The 21,502-nt window shown below is 44.1% G+C and overlaps 1 long non-coding RNA gene across 4 annotated transcripts in view; it reads right to left on the bottom strand.

The window, feature by feature from the left end:
- LOC104673515 overlaps window positions 1-21,502 on the bottom strand; it is a 43,660-nt gene that overhangs the window by 4,114 nt on the left and 18,044 nt on the right. For 3 of the 4 annotated variants that reach the window (XR_749521.2, XR_004053156.1, XR_004053155.1), the window contains exons 2-3: window positions 5,231-5,415; window positions 3,136-3,309 (exon numbers count right to left, since the gene is read on the bottom strand). This is a non-coding gene — a long non-coding RNA (uncharacterized LOC104673515). The remainder of the gene's footprint in view (window positions 1-3,135; window positions 3,310-5,230; window positions 5,416-21,502) is intronic. The other variant, XR_004053154.1, reaches the window with a different exon arrangement.

Raw genomic sequence — 21,502 nt, 5'->3', positions numbered from 1 at the left:
ATCATAACCTCATAGAGCCTATCAGTAGCTGTGGTTTGACTAAGGCTATGGCATAAATGACACAGACTGTAAGTCACGGCCCATCCAGTCATAGTGCCTGTGATTCCAACACTTCCCCTCCCTCTCAAAAAATGCAGGAACATCTACCAGCGATTGTGGTATTATTACAGGGTTATCCTTGGATCTATTTGGATTCACAGAGGAATCACTGCAAACATTGATACTTCATTATTGGTTGCAAATTAGTTGCTGCAAATTCAGTGTGTCATGCATAGTCATGGTTTATGCTTTTCCCTGGTGGCTGAGAATATTCTAGCATGTGGTGTTGACATAAATGGGGAATGCTTTAAAGATTGTCCAGACTGCCAGCTGTGGTGGTTCATGCCTGTAATCCCAGTACTCAGGGAGGGCTGAGGTTCCTTGAGACCACAAGTTGAGACCAGCTTGGACAACATGGCATGACCCCCATCTCTGCAAGAAATTTAAAAATTAGCCAGGTATGGTGGTGTACACCTGTAGTCCTTGCTACTCGGGAGGCTGTGGTGGGAAGATCACTTGAGCCTAGGAGTTTGAAGCTGCAGTGAGCTATGATCGTGCCACTGCACTCTGGCCTGGGCAACAGAGTGAGATCCTGTCTCTAAAAAAATTGTCCAAACCAGGGAAGTAAGGATAAGATCAAGCCTTCTACTCTAAATGAAAACATCTTAATGAGAAACTGGTCTCTAGTACACTATCCCACAAAAGGACAATGTGGGAAGACAAACTGGGATTGAAAGACTTGTTTTCAAGGAGGGAAAGAGATGGTCAGTGGTTGAGTTCCACATAAGTACATCCACAGGGCTACGAAAACAGAAATGTGGAAGAGTTGTTTGATCAACTTGGGTAGCATAAAGTAAGTGATTACAGGCAGTTCCTCACGACCAAAGGACAGGGTCCGACCACTTGGAATGAGGAAAAGGCGAGGGTCAAAGAGGAAGAAAATTAACTTCAGAATGATTTCAAAAGAGTGGTTATTGCAGGCTAGTGGGCATCTGTTCTTCCCATAGTTTCTGATTACAGTTAGTAGCCAATAAGTGCTTTTTCTCTCCTGTACCTTAAACCGGTTTGGCCAGCTCCAAAAGGCATCTCATCCAGCTGTTGGAAGGTGGGAGAGCTGTCCTAGTGGAGCTGAGGCCAGGTCTATGGAGGTGCTACCAACAGACCTCATCTAGGAGGAAAATCATGAGGGGATTCATAGCGAAATCCTCTTGACTCAGGGTAAATGAACTGTAAAACACAAGCCAGAGGAAGGAAACTGATGTGGTCCAGTGCAAGGGTGGACCAGACACCACAAAGGGCAAAACTAACCAGTAATGGTTGATGATTACACCAGAGTTGAGGGAATCAAGGGGTCAAGTGCAATTTTTGTAGCAGTCAGCAAAGCATAAGTGCCTCAATCTTTTCTTGCCCTGTAGCCATCTCCCAGTTATGCTGCCTGTGCTGGGGTCATGGAAACAGTTCCACGCTAGAAGAGGTCAGATAAATTTCTTACTCTTCAGCCTTCTAGAACATGTGCCAAAAATCTCAAGAAACTACAGGGTCAGAATGTGCTACCTTTGTTATCTCAAAAACCAGCAATTAAGTTTTCAGTTCACCAACAACCAGTAAGTGGATTTAAGTGAGTGTTCTGTTAAGATTCTGTCATTGTGAGAGGGATGTGATTTAATCATTATTTTCCAGTTGGAAGTAAACAGATGTTTACGGATGTTAAATTAGGCTCTGGGGATATACATAAGACACTGGCTCTGACCTTTTATAGGCAGTTTATAATGTAAAACTACAGATGGTATTGACAAGCATAAGTGAATGCACTTTTTATAGGCAGCAGAATTTAAAACCTTGAGTTAATGTATCAATGATTGACACATAAATTCAATACCTGGCTGGGCGTAGTGCCTCACGCCTATAATCCTAGCACTTTGGGAGGCCAAGGCAGGTAGATCACATGAGGTCAGGAGTTCAAGACCAGCTTGACTGACATCGTGAAACCTGTTTCTACTAAATACAAAAAATTAGCCGGGTGTGGTGGTGGCACATGCCTCTAATCCCAGCTACTTGGGACCCTGAGGCAGGAGAATCACTTGAACTGCGAGGCAGAGGTTGCAGTGAACCAAGACTGTGCCACTGCACTCCAGCCTGGGCAACAAGAGCAAAACTCTGTCTCAAAAAAAAAAAAAAAAAAAAGTCAATACCTGACCCTTTGTGGGTGGAACTTGCCCCTAGAACAACCCCATTCCCAGAAAATTTAGAGTCCTTCTCAACCAGGTCTACACATTTAAATCACCAAAGAAAAACATACATATTTCTTAAAATCCTGATGGCTAGACAATTTGCCACACTGACTACATGAGAATCTGAGTGTGAGACCCAGGAATTAGCACTGCTTAAAGCTCCCCAGCTGACTTGTAAAGTGCAGCTAGGATTGAGAACTGCTTTAGAGATTATTGGATGTTGTGAATATTTATCAAAATAATATGCTCACTGTGTGAAATGCCTCATTCCTGTTTGTGGTACTTCCACTGCACCAGTAACAGGAGCTGAGAAGCGAGAGATGCATTTGCTATAGGCAGGGAGGCAGCTGAGCAGTGCATAAGGGCATGGCTCTGGAGCCATGTTGCAGGTGTGAATTAGCTTCACCTCTTAGAACATAACTTTGGGTGGGTTACTGATATCTCTGTGCCCAGTTTCTCGGCCTATAAAATAAGATAGGTTACAGTACTCAGAGGTTCTTTTTTTTGGAAATGGAGTTTTACTCTTGTTGCCCAGACTGGAGTGCAATGGCGTGATCTTGGCTCAGTGTAACCTCTGCCTTCTGGGTTCAAGTGATTCTCCTGTATCAGCCTCCCGAATAACTGGGATTATAGGCGCCTGCCACCATGCATGGCTAATTTTTTTGTATTTTTAGTAGAGATGGGGTTTTGCCATGTTGGCCAGGCTGGTCTTGAACTCCTGACCTCAGGTGATCCACCCCTGTTTGGTATCCCAAAGTGCTGGGATTACAGGTGTGAGCCACTGCACCCAGCCCAGAGGTTCTTGTAAAGACGAAATTGGACCATCTGGAAGTGCTTATTAAATGTTAGTTACTTTTATACTTACCCTTGTTTATTATATAGAACCATAAAATGTTAAAATGGGAAGGAAGCATGGAAATCTAGTTCTGCTTCCTCATTTCACAGATGGAGAGACAGTTTATTTTTATTGTCACAGGAACCTTTTGTCTCCTCATTCTTCAGTGTCTACCAACTTAAGTCTTATTAGTAGATGTTAAAACTACAAAAAAAAAAAAAAAAAATACAGTGAACTAACTCTTTAAAGTCCTTACCAACATAGATCATTTTGAACGACAAGAATGACCTTACTTCTATGTTAAATTCTGTCTCGGCCCTTAATACAGTGACCATAATGCTGTCTTTGGTTGGGGTCAGAAAGACGACATGTTAAGATAATCAAAAAAACATCTTGAAATTGCTAGGTACTGATTCTTTGTGTTGTTTTCTCCCCAACATGAAAGAGTGAAAAGACAGATTCTCTTTGTGAACCTTTTCTCAGAGTTCTTTACACACCATTGATTTCTTTGGTTTCCTTTAGTGGGAAGGCAAGCTGCAGTTTTACTGCTTATTACCTTTACTGCTGTGCAGAACAGGAAATGCTCACAGAGCTCATCTTGCACCTCAGTTACACCATGTGTGTTAAGACCATAATTTGTTGCTCGAAGAACAGATTTGAAAACTCCTGCCTCCCACATGTCACAATAATGCATGGACTGAAAGACTATGTAAAGGCAAAAAACATATATATACATGCTTTCTTCCCTAGGAAGACTGGGGGACTACCTGATGCCAAGGTGTCCTCAAATTGCTGACGGAACTGAAGTTCTGGGGTTCCTACCTAACTGAGGAAGTCACTGGTGGTCAGGAAATCTCAATTAGAGAAGTTAAGAGCAGTCTTTCTCAAAATTTAACATGGCAAGACTCACCTGAGGATCTTGTTAAGATTCAGGTTCTGATTTAAACAGTCTGGGAAAGAGCCTGAGCGTCTACATTTCTAACAAGCTCCAGGTGCTACAATACTACTGCTCTATGGATTACTCTTTGGGTATCAAGGGTCTCTAGAGTCAGTCTTTATTCAAGTCCCTACTGTGTCACTTTTTACTGTATGACCTGGGCAAGTTTAAATGCCTGATGCTTTAATTCCTTCACCTGTAAAATGGTATAAGGAATAGGTAAGATTATAACCTAGGCTGCCAAGGAATATACACCAGCTTACATACCTCTCCACAACTTCCAAATCCGTAACATGCTCAAATGTGTGAATAAAGACTGACCGGGGTGCAGTTAAGTCTTTGGTTTATGTAAACATACAGCTTTCACTGTCTTGACAGGATAGCTGATGTTTGTTGCAGGCTACTCTTATAGGCCATACTTTTAAGATTCCTGCCCCATGAGAAGTAAAATCCCATGACAGTGAATAGCATTGCAACGGAATGGGAAACAATGTGCCAGTTCTAGTAGCTGACCCACAGAAGCAGTAACATGTTGATCTGGTTATAAAGACTTCTCTAAATCAGTAACAAAACAAAAACATTGAAAAGGTTCAGGCTGACTCAAAGAGAAGCTTTTGCAATTTGACATTTCCTTTCTCAAGCAGCAATTATTCAGTGTTTCTTTGCCAGTGCCCACCACGAACAACCCAAGTACTCATGCCAGAAAATAAACACACATAAAATAATAAAACTCCTAAGCCACTGTGCTACGTATCTGTGGACTGGCTTGCTCTATTCCACACTTTTTCTAGATGGAAGGGTTGAGGGGCTAAAAATACCTTCCCAGACTCCCTTGCAGCTAGGGTTGTACATATGAATTTATTTATTTAGAGACAGGGTCTCACTTAGTAGCCCAGGCTGGAGTGTAGTGGTGCAACCTTGGCTCACTGCAACCTCCGCCTCCTGAGTTCTAGCGATTCTCTCACCTCGGCCTCCAAAGTGGCAAGTAGCTGCAATTACAGGCACCCACCACCCTGTATGGCTATCATTATATTTTTAGTAGAGATGGGAGTTTCAGCATGTTGGCCAAGCTGGTCTCAGAGTCCTGACCTCAAGTGATCTGCCTGCCTCAGCCTCCCAAAGTGCTGGGATTACAACAGTGAGCCACTGCACCCGGCTGAAATAAATTTAATTCTATGACTTGCATACCTGTTCACCTGAGATCTGAAAGATGGACTTATGGTGGCTGTTTCTTCTAGCAAGCATGGCATGGAGCCCCACGATTCAATGTTGAGTGTCTTCCAGCTTTCTGAGCCATCATCAGAGAAGGATTGTGACCTCTTGATTCTGTTTTCCTGACCTTGGATTACAACTTCAAGTATTTACCTTCAACCCTATTTTGAAAAACGAAAATGAAATCCTAAGCCCCCCAACCAAATAAATGGACCCTCTCTTTCCCATGGGGACCCCAGAGTAATTTTGAAAACCCTCTGAGTTTAAGGGATGCTGCATCTCCCTTTTGTGGTTTTGACACAACTGACCAGCATTCCTTCTTGATAAGAGACCACTGACCATGGAGTAGCTCTGGCTAGTCTACATGTGACTCATGAAGGGGCATGAAGCTCCATTGCATATGTGTACATTTCTCCTTTGGTAAATATTCATGATTCCTATTGCTGGCCACTCTGTTCAGCATAGACTACTGTTCCCTTTGCCCCTCCCTCAAAGTATTTGTTTCTAGCTCCTGGCCAGAGGCTATCCTTCCCAGTGTCAGAATGGTCACCCTGCCAGCTGCAAGCTTTTATGAAAAATAAAGCTCTCCTTTCCAAATTTATAAGCTTTGTAACCAACCAATGGGTTCTTGCCTACTGCCCAGATAGAGCCCAATTTATCAAGACAGGGGATTGCAATAGAGAAAGAGTTTAATGCATGCCTGTGGGGATTCAGTCAGGATAGTGGGGAAAATTGGATGCAAATCTTTTTGGAAGGTCTGGGGGAGATGCATAAGCTTCAGTAATAAACTTGGCTGAAGGCAGCCTTGTCCCTTTAGTTAAGTAAATTAAAGTAGAAACAAAGTAATGTGGGGAGTTTATCTAACTACCTTGTTTATTCATGCAGTCCTAAGACTAGCCTTTGATTTACCATGGGTGCTTAACTCCTTTCTACTTAGGAGGTCCACAATGTCAATTACCCTTTAGTGGTGTTTACCCACAACCTTTGTCAATTTACTGAATAAATGCAAGTCTTGCTGACTGATCAAGGACACAGTTGCAACTGTTTACAGCACTCTGCTTGGAGTCTGTAAGCAGCCTGTATGCTCAGCTGGACTGGCAAAGCAGAATATGTGTGTGTCAGTGTACTTTATTCATCCGTTGTTGGGTTTGGTGCCCTGTGTGGGGATTGCTGCAAAGGGAGCGCGACGGACTCCCAGAAATGAAAGTGGAGAGGACGGCGTGGTCAAGTCAGTAAAACAGTGAGTTGGCTGGGCGCGGTGGCTCAAGCCTGTAATCCCAGCACTTTGGGAGGCCGAGGCGGGCAGATCACGAGGTCAGGAGATCGAGACCATCCTGGCTAACACGGTGAAACCCCGTCTCTACTAAAAATAAATACAGAAAAAAAAACCAGCCGGGCGAGGTGGCAGGCACCTGTAGTCCCAGCTACTCAGGAGGCTGAGGCAGGAGAATGGCGTGAACCTGGGAGGCGGAGCTTGCAGTGAGCTGAGATCCGGCCACCGCGCTCCAGCCTGGGCAACAGAGCGAGACTCCGTCTCAAAAAAATAAAAAAAAACAGTGAGTCATTGGTGCCCGCTTGGGATTACCAAGTTTGGTGGGGGATTGTTCAGGCTGAGATTTCATCATGGGACAACAGTTATCAGTTAAACAGAGACAGTATATAAAAGTGTTGAAACAGTTACTTAAGGCTAGGAGAGCATCAGTTTTGCAGGCTCAATTAAGAGACCTAATGCAAACTGTTGTCTCACTTAATCCATGGTTCCCAGAAGGACCACTAAATGTCTGGGAAGAAGTGGGGACAAATCTTAAACAACATTATGCACAAAGGCAAAGTGTCCCAGGAACAGCTTTTAACGCTGTGGGGTTTAATTAGAGCAGCCCTGGTTCTGTTATACACGGAAGAGCCTAAAAAGGGGAAGGAGGAAGAAGTGTCACCCATCTTATCGCCTCTTCTTCCCTCAGCCCTGATATCACCGGGCCAAAATAACAAAGAGGAAACAGAGGTTGTGCCTGAGCCACCTCCTCCAATAGATAAGAAAAAGAAAAAAAAAGCTATGAAACCCTGTCTTAAGCAGGCAGCATTAAAAGGGGAGCTCTTAGCCTGCCCAGAAATGCAAAATCAGCAAGGCAATCAGGTACCTAAAGAGTTGTTAAAAAAAAAAAAAAAAAAAAGCATTAGAGGCTAAAGCCAGGTGGTCAAGCGAGGAGTAAGCAGAAGGAGAGGCTCAGCAGCAAGGAAGTTCGCGAAACCAGAGCCAGCAAGTGCTCCTGGGAATTCTGTCCACACGGGGGCAGCGGCAACAAAGAGCCAGGCCCAGCACTCCGAAGTTAGCCTGTTAGGGAGAGGCAGGAAGCGCACGCGGGAAAGTCGGCCCAGCAGGCAACAGCCACCTGGCAGCAAGGGTAGGAAGTGTCAAAGGCGAAAAGCAGCACAAGAAACAGCAGCACCTTTGCAAGCCCTAGGCAGCTGCCACCCCAGGACCCACCTGCTCAGCTCTCCAGCTCTGCAGGCAGCCCATGGCAAAATTTCATGTGCTCCTTGTAGGCGAGAGACATCCCAAATTATAATTCTATGCTAAGATTTAAGTAAAATTTCAGAATTTGAAAAACCTCTTCTGATAATGGCCACTGTTACCTCTCTCTTACCCCTAAGGTGACTCTCCAAATCCAATTTAAGGAAAACAGTAACCTCTAAAAGGAGAGAAATTACAAACGGCCCTTAGTTAAGGAGCAATTAAAGCAAACTTTACTCCAGAAAAAAACAAACAAACAAAAAAAACTTCCTGATTACAAGGTTATTCATTTTATGGATAATATTCTACGAACAGCCCTTGGAATTGGCCCATTTTTGTCATTCCCAAAAAGTCTGGGAAATGAAAACTTTTGCATGACTTACATGCCATTAATACTAATTTACAGCCTATGGGACCCCTTCAACAGGGCCACTCAACCCCTATGGCGATTCCTCAAGATTGGCCTATAATCATTATTGACTTAAAAGATTTTTATCAATTCCTCTAGCAGAACAGGACAGATAAAAATTTGCATTTACAATACTAGCTATCAATAATGAAAAGCCAGCTTGTCAATTTCACTGGAAAGTGCTTCCTCAAGGAATGCTAAACAGTCCTACCATGTGTCAGTATCATGTAAACCAAGCTTTGCTCCCTAGTAGAAAAGAATTTCCTGATTGCAAGATTATTCATTTTATGGATGATATTCATGATATTCTCTACTAGCAGCCCGAACAGAGCCAATACTTTTAAATTTATATTCCTCTGTCATAAAGAACTCAGAGCTAAGAGGTTAAATCATTGCACTTAAGAAAGTACAAATGTCCTCTCCTTGGAAATATCTTGGGTACATACTAACTTCCTGGTCAGTAAGACCTCAAAAGGTTAAATTAAATACTAGCAACTTACATGCCTTAAATGATTATCAGAAATTATTGGGTGATATTACCTAGCTCCACTCCACTTTGAGGATTCCTATTGATTAACTACAAAATCTGTTTTCTATCTTAAAGGGCAATCCAGCCCTGGATTCTCCCAGATATTTAACCCCTGCAGAAAAAAAGGGAAACTGAGAAAATAGAGCACACCATCTCTCATCAGAGGCAGCTAGATCGCATTGATCCATGGTATTCAATTCAGTTGTTTATTTTTCCCACCAAACCCCCTACAGGGTTAATAGGACAGATGACCCCAGGGCTATGCTTTCTAGAATGGGTTTTTTGCTCACATACCAGGACTAAAATACTATCTCCGTATATTCATCTATTCAGGCTGCAAATTATGCAATCAGTTGCTAGGTTATGACCCTGATGTCATCAGCATTCCTTTAAGCAAAAAGCAGTGCAAATCAGTATTGTACTTACCGACAGATCTGCAAATAGTTTTCTCTGATTATACAAGAGAAATAGAACACATGCTTCCTGCTGATAACTTCATCTCTTATCTCATACGCAGGTAACATTACCCACAAAAATAGTTCATTCCCCCATACCTAATGCTCTAACACTGTTCACTGATGGGTTTGGTAAACATGGAAAAGCGGCAGTCTTGTGGAGACTACGCAATTCAATCACTCGATCTGGGTTTATTAGCAATCAGAGAGCTGACGTTGGGGCTCTGATACTTCCATGGCCTTGGAAACTTTTTCCAATCAGCCCATAAATATTTTAAGTGACTCGGCTTACTCAGTATATTTGCTACAAAATCTTCAAACAGTTTTAATTAAGTCCACTCTGGAGCCAGCCCTGTGTGCTCTTTTTCTCTGACTTCAGCAATTGCTAGATCAGCATACACATCCTCTTTTTATTACACACATTCGAGCCCACAGCTCTCTGCCTGGCTCATTGGCTTATGGCAATAAACAAGCAGACCTTCAGGTTATGACATCACTGCTTGAGCAAGCCACCCAATCGCATCAATTTTTTTTTTTTTTTTTTTTGAGATGGAGTCTCGCTCTGTCACCCAGGCTGGAGTGCAGTGGCCAGATCTCAGCTCACTGCAAGCTCCACCTCCCGGGTTTACACCATTCTCCTGCCTCAGCCTCCCGAGTAGCTGGGACTACAGGCACCCGCCACCTCGCCCGACTAGTTTTTTGTATTTTTTTAGTAGAGACGGGGTTTCACCATGTTAGCCAGGATGGTCTCGATCTCCTGACCTCGTGATCTGCCCGCCTCGGCCTCCCAAAGTGCTGGGATTACAGGCTTGAGCCACCGCGCCCGGCCCGCATCAATTTTTCCACCAAAATTAGGGAAACTTATCTAAACAATTTCAACATATACAAAGGCTGGCTAAACAAATTATCCTACAATGCCCAGATTGCCAGCTCACAGGCACATCCCCTCCTTCCACGGGTATTAACCCTAGAGGACTAGAACCTAACCAGTTATGACAAACAGATGTTACACACGTCCCTAACTTTGGAAAACTTAGATACGTACATGTATCCGTTGACACTAACACCCATCTAATTAGTGTATGTGCCCTTCCTGGAGAGTCCACTCGGTATGTCATTAAACATCGTCTTTTTAAGTTTTGCATTTATGGGATGGCCCACAAAAATTAAAATGGATAATGGTCCAGCTTATGCCAGCTCACAATTTCAACAATTTTGTCACACATGGAATATCCAACATTCCACAGGGATCCCATATAACCCCCAAGGACAAGCAATAGAATGTGCCCACTCTTAAAAGTATGCTCAAAAAAACAGGAAAGAAGGAGTATGGGTAAAAGACCCTGCAACACTATTGGCACAAGCCTTATTTACCCTTAACTTTTAAAATTTAGATGACAAATTTCAATCAGCTGTAGAAAAGCACTTTGCTAAAACCTCTCAAGGATAAAACCTGCAGTTTAATAGTAAATAGTGATGTATGGTGTGGTCCAAATGAATTAACATGGGGAAGACAGTATGCTTGTGTTCACACCCCCTCAGGTCCTCTTTGGATTCCAGCACGACGCATCAAACCATACCATGGCATGGCTAGGACCCAACCCAGTACCAGAAATGAAGGGGTTAACCCTACAAGACCCACAGACCCAGAAGATGCGGCTTCCGTGGATGACACAAGCCCCAGATGTTACCTGGGGGATGCTGAAGAAGACAACTCAGGAGGCTGAACAAATGCTCCAGACACAGCATTTTCTCCAGATAATTTGTTTCTTGCTATGCTTTCTGTTGTACATTGCAACTCACGTAGGGTATTAATCCTTTTTATGCTCTCGCTTTGTTTGCAACCTGTACCTGCTACACTCTCTTTGGCTCGTATCTTAGACCTGCCTTTCTTTTGCCCTGTCACCTGGGCAGACACTCCCTTCCCAGCCTTTAATAATGTGACTGCTTGGCTAGGAGGGATAGATTTACCCCCAGTGGGGTCCCTCAATAATGACACACATTGGACTAAAGTGCCAAATAACACTACATAACACTCCACTATCCTCCCACTGTGTGTAAGTTATAAAGGTTCTAACCCTTACTGTGTACCTGTACCTGCCCAAAAACAAGTATGGCTACATCATGGCAAAGGAAATGCCTTAACATTCTTTGCTGCAGGTAGCCTCAAACCAGGCAATGCAATCAATGCTGCTTTCCCAAACATTCCTTCCAGTGCTAAAGAACAAAGCCAGAAAAGTAATGGATTCCACTTTAGCTGGAATGTCTGTCATGGGAAACAAGCCCACAGCCTCCAGTTAGGCAATTATAACATCTTAGACTGAAGCCCCCATGGCCAATTGCAGGGCAGCCTTACTAATGTCTTCGTCCATCATAGCATCAATCACAGTTTCATAGCCACGTCTTGTTCCCCTATATTTTGGGCCAACGGGGGAATAGGATATCCCTGACCCCAGGTAAAGTCCATGCCAACCCAAAGCACCTTATGGTGCCTGGGACATCTCAGCACCTCCCTTAACAACTGGCATGACACATATCATAATTCCAATCGTAACTATACTATAACCTTTATTCATAATCACACTCAGTGCCTGATTTGCACTACCCATCCATATGTTTTCCTTATGGGAACTAACATTTCCATTAAGCCCCAAAACTCCATGTTTGTAACCCAGGTGCAGGGATAGGCTGGTTTTCCTCATATATCACTAACCACAATACATCTAATTTAAAAATCACTAGTGTTACGGTATTAAGGAGACAATCTGAGGCATTTCTACCAGTCAATCTGACACACGATTGGCAAGGTTCCTCTGCCTTTGCCACGTTAGAACGTCCTCTGTCCCAGGTCAGACACAAAAGATTTATAGCTACACTTATGGCCTTTATAATCTCAGCCATAGTCATCCTGGCAACTGCTAGTGTTGCTGTTGCATCTACTACTGAGTCAATATAAACAGCTAGCTTTGTAGATAATCTGGCCAAAAATGTGTCTAATGAACTTCTCTTACAGCAATGTATGGATCAAAAGATACTTGCATGACTGTAAGCCCTTGAGGCTGCCTTAGAATATGTGGGGGAGTGACAAGATGCCTAGCATTCCAACAGCAATTAAACTGTGACTGGGGCATAAACATATCTTTGTCACTTCTCTACCTTGGAATCAATCAATACATAGTTGGGATGAGGTAAAACACCACCACTGGGGAACCTTTCATGACAATTTAACAGCAGACATAAAGCAACTTAAAACTAAAATTTTAGAATCCCTTCACACCATATACCTACACACCCAACAGCCACATAGAAGGGTGTGCAAGATCATCTCTCCTGGTTAGACCCCCACTCCTGGGGGTCACTCTTTGACTGGAAAATAATGTTGCTAATTGTATTCCTGATTGTATTATGTTATTTGCTAATTCTAGGATGCAAAGCCAGAATAAGAGCAATAACTGCCACACCTGACAAACCTGTTGTTGCATACATGTACACTCTCCAGTCAAAAAGACCTGATGCAGAAAACAAAAAAGGGAGAGATGTGGGTGTTCAGTCAGGATGGTGGGGAAAATTATAAGACGCAAACCTTCTTGGAAGGTCTGAGGGGTTTGCATAAGCTCCAGTAATGAACTTGGCTGAAGGCATCCTTGTCCCCTTAAATAAATTAGAGTAGAAACAAAGGAATGTGGAGAGTTTATCTAACTAGCTTGTTTACTCATGTGGTCCTAAGACTAGCCTTTGATTTACTGTGGGTGCTTAATTGCTTTCTGCTCAGGAGGTCCACAATGTCAATTACCCTCTAGTGGTGTTTACTCACAACCTTTGTCAGTTAATCTTTACTGAATAAATGCAAGTCTCTCTGATTGTGGCCATGGTCGCATCTATTGATAGCACTCTGCTTGGAGTCTGTAAGTGGCCTGTATGCTCAGCTGCACTGGCAAAGCAGCGTATCTGTGTCAGTGTACTTTATTCATCCGTTGGTGGATCAGTGTCTGCAGGACAGACCCCTGCACATGCCCACTCAGCCAAAGGGGAGATCAGAGTCATTATTCAAATCAGTCTCTCCAAAAATTCGAAGACTGAAGGTTTTTAAGGATAATTTGGTGGGCAGGGGATTAGAGAGTGGAGAGTGCTGATTGGTTGGGTCAGAGATGAAATCATAGCAGGCTGAAACAGGTTCTTCTTGCTGTCTTCTGTTCCTGGATGGGATCACAGAACTGCTTGAACCAGATTACTGGTCTGAGTGACAACAGCTGGTGCACCAGAATGCGGGGTCTCAAAAATATCTCAAATACCAATATTAGGTTTTACAATGGTGATGTTATCTCTAGGAGCAACTGGGGAAGTCAGGAATCTTATGGCCTCTATGGACTGTGACCTCCAGGTTATATGTAGGTTCTAAGTTATACTGAGGGCTTAAGAAATACTCTGAGAGATGTGGGCCATAAGGCTGCACCACTGTCACTCTAGATGAAAACCAGTGTTCCAAACCAAGGAATGATTTCTTTTATTAAGGCCTTAATGGCTTCAGAAGCTCTTTCTGTCTAACAAAGAAAAGCCTCAACCCAAGGTATCCACAAACAAGAGTAGGTATTTCAAGTTACCTGCTATCCTCAACATCATAGTAAAATCAATTTGCCAGTTCTCTGTTGTTCCTTCACCCCTGGTCTGAAAGCCTGTGTTAAGTGGGGAGGGCTAGTTTTGGGGTTGTTCTGGGCAGAGACATTTTTCTATAACCTTCCGCATGGTCCTGTTTATATGTGAACCAGCAATGTATTTTTTTATCCAACTGGAGAGTGGCATCCCTACCACACTGGGTGGAGTCATGATTACATTCAACAATGCCATTCCTAAGATATTCCAGTGCCAGAATTGTTCCTCTCTCATTGTATATCCATCCATCCTGAGTCCTCTGATTGGGGTCAAAACCCCAATCGAGTGCTCTTTTTAGGTCCTCATCTGAGTATATGGGAGGCTCAGGGCCACAATCTATTTTAGGTAGCAAAAGTATCAATAGCATTTTGGGGCCTTTTTCCTTACTATTTTCTTTGTGGCCTCATCTATGCAATATTGTCCTTTGCCACCAAACTCTGCTGGTGCCCAAGGCAATGTATTATAGTTACTTCCTCTGGGCTAAAATAGCATTTAATAGGACTAGAGTTTCTCTAGCATGTTTTTAATTATCAGAGGTTAGTAGTCCCATTTTCTTCCAGATGGCCTCAAGAGCATGAAAAACAGAGAAAGCATATCTAGAGTCTGTGTACATGGCCACTTGTGCTCATTTACCTAGAAGGAGGGTTCCACTGAGGGCTCTGAGCTCCCTTTTTGGTGCTGATGTTCTGGAGGGCAGTGCTCTGGTTTCTAAAGTCTGTCAGTGGGTTACCTAGCTTTCTATTGTCCCTGGCCCATAAAGCTGTTCCTGTCAGTGAACATCTCTAGGTCTGGGTTGTCTAGGGGTACGTCTGTCAGGTCTGGCCAGCTGGAATGAACTTTCGATTGTTTGTAGATAGCTGTGCACAAGTTCAGATGGCATTTGATGAAGCAGGGGGCAGGACTCAGAGAAGAGATGGCTCTTCAGCATTACATTTGGGTTGTCTGAAAGGATGACCTGACACCTGCAGAGTCTCCCAGAAGTCGGCCAGTATCCTCCCTTCTGTTCCAGCAAGGGGAGCACACAGTGGGGTGGGTGCACTGCGGTTGGTTGGCCGGATGTCAACTTTTCTGCTTCCTGGAGAAGGTCACAAGTGGCAGCAACAGCCCAAATGCAGGGAGATCATCCTTTTGTGACAATGTCCAACTGCTTTAAGAAACAAGCAATGGGTCTTTTAATATTTCCTAGGTCCTGAGCTAACACTCCTAGGCTTATTCTTGTCTCTCAAGCACAAAGAGATCAAAGTGCTGGGGCAGTCAGCAGTTTTCCTTTGATGTCTAGGAAAGTCCTCTATCAGTCTCCAGTCCATTCTAAGGGTTCATTATCTCCTCCCCACAAAGCATTGTATAAAGGCTTGGCAATAAGTCCAAAATTAGAAATCCATATCCAGGAAAATTTGGCCATAACTAAGAAATCTCACAACTGTTGCCAGGTGGTTGGTCTGTCTGCCCTGGTGAAGGTGTCCCGCTGGTCAGGGACCAGGTTCTTCTGCCCTCGGGAAAGCTCGAACCCAAGATATTACTGCAGGCCGAGAAATCAGAGCCTTTTTCTTGGATACCTTGTACCTTTGTTCGGCCAGAAAACTTAGATTCAATACCAAGCAGTGTTTTGGTCAGACAACTGCTGTGTGGTGCTGGCAATTAAGATGTCATCAGCATACTGCAATAGAGTCCCATTCTTTAATTGCAAGTCTGGGAGGTCTTTAGCAAGAATTTCCCCAAAGATGGTAGAGGAGTTTTTAAACCCCTGAGGGAGAACTGTCCAACAATACTTTTACTGTGCTTCAGTATCTAGGTCTTCCCATTTAAAAGCAAACAGTTCTTGTGACTCAGGGCTCAGGGGGAGGTAAAATAAGGCATCTTTTAAATCTAAGACTCTGAACCAACTGAGTTCACCAGCTGGGGTTGTGCGTAAAGTATAGGGATTGGGGGCCACTGAGCAGATATCTTTTACCATTGATTGATAGCCCTCAAGTCCTGAACAAATCTGTTTCTTAGTCCCAGGCTTCTGAACAAGCAGAATAGGCGTTACATGAGGATTAGCAAGGCCTCATGAGTCCAAACTGAAGGAAAGCACACAGCAGAGGTTGGATGTCTCTTCTTGCTTGTTGGCTTAACAGGTATTGTTTTAAGCATGGCTACGTTGTTCCCACCTGTACCTTGACTTCTACTGGACGGCTGTTCTGGCCCTTCCTGGTCTCCCATCTGCCTATGCTTCCACAGCAACCTGCAGGGCACAGGTTTGTTCTGGAGGTTACCAAAATATTTACTTGTACTGCGATGAGAGTAACTCTGGCATTTACTTTAGTTATGAAGTCTTGTCACAGCAGAGGAATGGGGCATTCAGGCATATGTAAGAAGCTGTGCTTCAGGTGGGTTGGCCCAGCTGATATTCTAAGGGTTGGAGGATGGTCTCATTAAGGTTTCTCCCAAGACCCTGGTCACTTTAAGTTTCTGAAGAGTTTAGACAGCCAAGTAACTAGCCTCAGTGTCCACCCAAGAGTCCAAAAGTTGATTTCCCACTGCCACCACATGGGACTCCATGTGGGGATATGGAGGGTGTTGCTTGGGTCTGGAGGAACCACAGGGCCCTATCATTCCTGGTCCTTATCCTAGGTATCTTTAACCTCAGACCTCTCAGCTATTTTTCAGGCATCTGGTGAACAGGGAGGCGGTTTTCCCTAACACTGTTCTTTTTACAGTGTGGATAGTCTTTTCTCCAGTGGCCTTTTAGCTTGTAGTAAGTGCACTGCTTGGGACCTACAGTGGGATGTCACCCTTTGTTGGTCTGGGGCTCAGTACGGGTCCTACCTGGGATAAAGCATCTGAAGGAGATTCAGGCTGTGGTCCTGGGACCCCTCGAGTCACAGCCACAGCCAGAAGGTTAGCCTGATGTTTCATCTTCCATTGTTCCTTTTAAAAAATTATCTGGACTGGGCAAACACTCTAAAGGCAATCTCCACTAACTGGGACAGGGATATACCCAGAGCCCCATCCATCTTCTCCAACTTTCTCCAAATGCCAGAAGCACTTTGGCTGATAAAATTCATTATTTATCATTTGTCGTTACTTCTAGATCATGTCTATATACCACCTACACACTTTAAACACCCATTCCAAGAATTCTGAGGGGCTCTCATTAGGTTTCTGCCTAACTTTCTGAACCTTATTAAGACCTTTCTAGGCCGGGTGCAGTGGCTTACACGTGTAATCCCAGCACTTTGGGAGGCTGAGGCAGGTGGATCACCTGAGGTCAGGAGTTTAAGATCAGCCTGGCCAACATGGTGAAACCCCATCTCTACTAAAAATACAAAAAATTAGCTGGGCGAGGTGGTGCATGCACTTGTAATCCCAGTTACTCAGGAGGCTGAGGCAGGAGAATCGCTTGAACCCAGGAGGCAGAGATTGCAGTAAGCCAAGATCATGCCATTGTAGTCCAGCCTGGGCAACAGAGCGAGACTCTGTCTCAAAACAAAACAAAACAAAACAAACCTTTCTGTTTCAGCACTCCTTTGCAGAGGCCAGTCAGAATGCAGTTCCAGTCTTGATAAGACTAAATCTTGATAAAGCCTTCTCCATTTACGTTCCATTCCCAGTCTGAGGTGGGTACAAGCCACCTGTACAGCCATTCTTACCAGGTTACCTGGGACCTCACGCATGCGACCAACTTCTTTCCCGGCCTTACCTACGACCATTCTCTGCTCTTCTGAGGTCAATAAAATACAAAGGAAATTTTGTACATCTGCCCAAGGTGTGCTTGGGTTGCAGACATCAAGAACAAATCTTCCATCCTCCTCAGATTGTCCAACTATGTGGGCACATTATTTTTCCAATTAAACAAACTGAAGGTGGAAATGGAGAGTAGATCCAGATAAGCCCCATTGGCTGAACTGTGACAGCGTCAATGCCTCCTATAGGAATCTGCTGAAGAGGGAATTGCCTTCCCTGAGCTAGAGGGGCACTATGGCTGAATTTGGTTTCCTGTCAGAGGTGTGGGGGTAGACCATTCCTATTGCTCCTGGCTTCTATTCCTGCAAAGGTAGGGAGATCAGGGAAGACTGGGAGATCAGGGAAGATGGGGACCCCAGCTCAGGTGCTCATAGAGCAGCCCCAGCTGCCATAGGTAGGAGGAGGAACTGAGGGCTCATTTAATCGAGCAATCAAAATGTCATCATTTTTTTCCTGTGACTCAAAAAAAACAGGCTTTTTCCCACTGCCAGTTAGTGGGGCCACAACCTTACACCTTTTCTGCATTGGTTTATTTTGCCAAAGTGCCATTAAAGACTGTACATAGGAGGTCCCATCCCATTTCTCTTTCCTTTTACAAAACAAATGTAACTCCAAGATTCTGTGGTGACAAACAGAACACTGACAAGGCCATCATGCATTCTTAATCCCACAGGGAACTATGCCCAAGTGGTGTTACAGAGAAGATAAACTGCTTACAGGTCAGTGGGTAACATGCCGAAAATTTCCACTTCTTGGGGATACACGCCAATGGGTTCTCCTCCAGTATAGCAGACATTTGGGTCCCCATACTTCTGTGTTTTTATCACAACTTTGTCTCCAACCTTCAAATAAGAGTCTCCAGTGGTTTGTAGGGATACCCCATTCATCAGATCAAGCCCAAAACAAGTTTTCCATTTTCTTGGCCCAATAGGAAGCCCAATATGCCAGAGGGTGAACTTGGTGGCTTTCTAGTGGGTCAAAGAAAACAGCACATTATGAGCAGGTACAGGCATACAAGAGGGACTGAAGTATTTCCCTGTTGCAGGAAGTCAGGGATCCTGAATGGAGGGACTGGCTGAAGCCACAGCAGAAGAACCTAAATTGTGAAGATTTCATGGACATTGATCACTTCCTCAATCAATACTCTTGTGATTTCCTATGCCTGTCTTTACTTTAATCTCTTACTCCCGTCATCTTCATAAGCTGAGGATGTATGTCACCTCAGGACCCTGGGATCATTGTGTTATCTGTACAAATTGTAAAACGTGTGTTTGAACAATATGAAATCTGGGCACCCTGAAAAGGAACAGGATAACAGTGATTTTCAGGGAACAAGGGAGATAATCATAAGGTCTGACAGCCTGTGGGGCCAGGCACAACAGAGTCATATTTTTCTTATTGCAGAAAGCAAATAGGAGAAATATCACTGAATTCTTTTCTCAGCAAGGAATAACCCTGGGAAAGGAATGCATTCCCAGGGAAGGTCTATGGACAGCCGCTCTGGGAGTGTCTGCCTTATGTGGTTGAAGATAAGGGATGAAATAGGCCCTGGTCTCCTGCAGTGCCCTCAGGCTTGCTAGGATTAGGAAATTCCAGCCTGGTGAATTCTAGTCAGACTGGTTGTCTGCTCTCGAACACTGTTTCCTGTTAAGATGTTTATCAATGACAATGCATGCCCATTGGGACATGGAACCTCATCAGCAATTCTAATTTCACCCTGGCCTTGTGATCTTGCTCTGCTTCTCTGCCCTTGCGATCTTTAACTGTCCTTTGAAGCATGTGATCTTTATGACTTACTCCCTGCTCATACCTCCCTCCCCTTTTGAAATTCCTAATAAAAACATGCTGGTTTTGTGGCTCACGGGGCACCATGGAACCTGCCAATACGTGATGTCACCCCCGGAGGCAAAGCTGTAAAATTTCTCTCTTTGTACTCTTTATTTCTCAGACTGGCCGACACTTAGGGAAAACAGAAAGGACCTACGTTGAAATATTGGGGGCTGGTTCCCCCGATATAAAACAGCATATTAAGAGAAAGTGCAGGCATACAAGAGGGAATGAGGTATTTCCCCACCTGCCACATAGCACCTTATAACCACCCTCCCAAAGTGGATTCTGGAACGTGTTCCCACTCTTGATCTCAGTATAGAAACCTCTTTGCTGTCCAACAGTAGCCATAAGAGGGTGGACGCAACCAAGGTTGGGGGCCACAGTCAAAGCAAAGCAGCTACCACCCAGCTACCCACACCTATCTACAGACAGGACAGGTTGAACGAAACTCTCCAATATTAGATTTTAGATTCCCAGGCAGAGAATACACACAGAACAGTACACAGACATTAGTTTCTTTGCCAGGGCCCAAATGCTGACCTGGCAAGGCTCAAATTTGCCCCCACTGACTCCTATCATCTTTGATCCACTCAAGGTGGGGAGGGATGACCTCTGACCAGGAATTCGTTAGTCTCACAAAGCCGGTCCAGTTCCCAGGCAAAAAGGAGATTTAGGGACAGCACTATTATCATCTTTATTTCAAAGTTAAACTATAAACTAAATTCCTCCTATAGTTATCTCAGCCTGTGTCCAGGAATGAACAAGGGTGGCTTAGAGGTTAAAGGTAAAATGGAGTTGATTATATTAGATCCCTTTCACTCTCTTTTGTGTGAGTGTGTGTGTGTGTGTGTGTGTGTGTCCTCTAGCTACATAAATTCTAAACCTGGGTTTTCTAAGGATAAAAAACTCTGGGCAAGATCGAAGAGCAATGTCACCCTGAGTTAGGCCTGCTGGACTTCTGTCAGCAATTCCTTCAGGGATCCCCTCCATATATATAAATATACAACAAAGTAATGACAAAGAGAAGGCCTTCCAAACCACAATTCCAGACCAGATTCTAAACTAGAAGAGCATTTCTTTAAACAGGTTCCTTATTCTTCATCCAGCTGGGGAGAGACTGCCACAAACTGAGACTCTTCTTACAATTCCAGGGAAAGCTGGATAGTCCCTGTGATGGGGCCACAGGTGCCTCTAAAGAGGTCAGTAGATCAGGAGAACAAAGGTTTTGGCAGCACCTGGAATACTCACCAAGCCAGGTTATAAGATGTCTTCCAGGAACTATGTCTCCATTGCAATTAGATCCATGCACTCTGGGTTGGCAGTAGCCTGCTGGCAGAGACAACACCAGAGGCAGCCCTTAGTCCAAGAGAAGTAAGCAGCCACTTGGATTGGCCTGCAGACCTGAAACTGGTGAGGGACTGCCAAATCACACAGATGTCCACAAGAGCTATCCCAGACAATCCCCCAGATTTGTAACTGAACAACGGATTCTCCTTGCCCACTGCCCAGATAAGAGACAATTTATCAAGACAAGGGAATTGAATAAAGAAAGAGTTTACTGCACACAGGGCTGCCTAAAGGAGAGAATCATTTTATTACTCAAATCAGTCTCCCCCAAAATTCAGAGACAGAGTGTTTAAGGATAATTTGGTGGATAGGGGGCTAAGGAGTGGGAGTGCTGATTGGATGGGTTAGAGATGAAATCATAGGACGTTCCACGTGGGTTCTTGCCATCCTGTTCCTGGGTGGGATCACAGAACTGGTTGAACCAGATTACTGGTCTGGGTGGTGCCAGCTGGTGCATCAGAATGCAGGGTTTCAAAAATACCTTGAACATTTTTACAGACATTGATGTTATTTCTAGGAGCAATTGAGGAAGTCAGGAATCTTGTGGCCTCTAGCTATATAACTCCTAAACCTAACCTTGTGGCTAATTTGTTAGTCTTACAAAGATGGTCTAGTTCCCAGGCAAGAAGGAGATTTGTTTAGGGAAAGCACTATTATCATCTTTGTTTCAAAGTTAAACTATAAACTAAATTCCTCCTATAGCTATCTCAGCCTATGCCCAGAAATGAAAAAGGGCAGGAGAGGGAGGGGGAGGGGGAGGGGGAGGGGGAGAGGGAGAGGAGAGGGAGAG

This window comes from Rhinopithecus roxellana, chromosome 14 (genome assembly GCF_007565055.1).
Source record: "Rhinopithecus roxellana isolate Shanxi Qingling chromosome 14, ASM756505v1, whole genome shotgun sequence".
Classification (NCBI taxonomy): Eukaryota; Metazoa; Chordata; class Mammalia; order Primates; family Cercopithecidae; genus Rhinopithecus; species Rhinopithecus roxellana.
The sequence above is the reverse complement of the archived record's forward strand: the minus strand, read 5'-3'. Positions and strand labels throughout refer to the sequence as shown.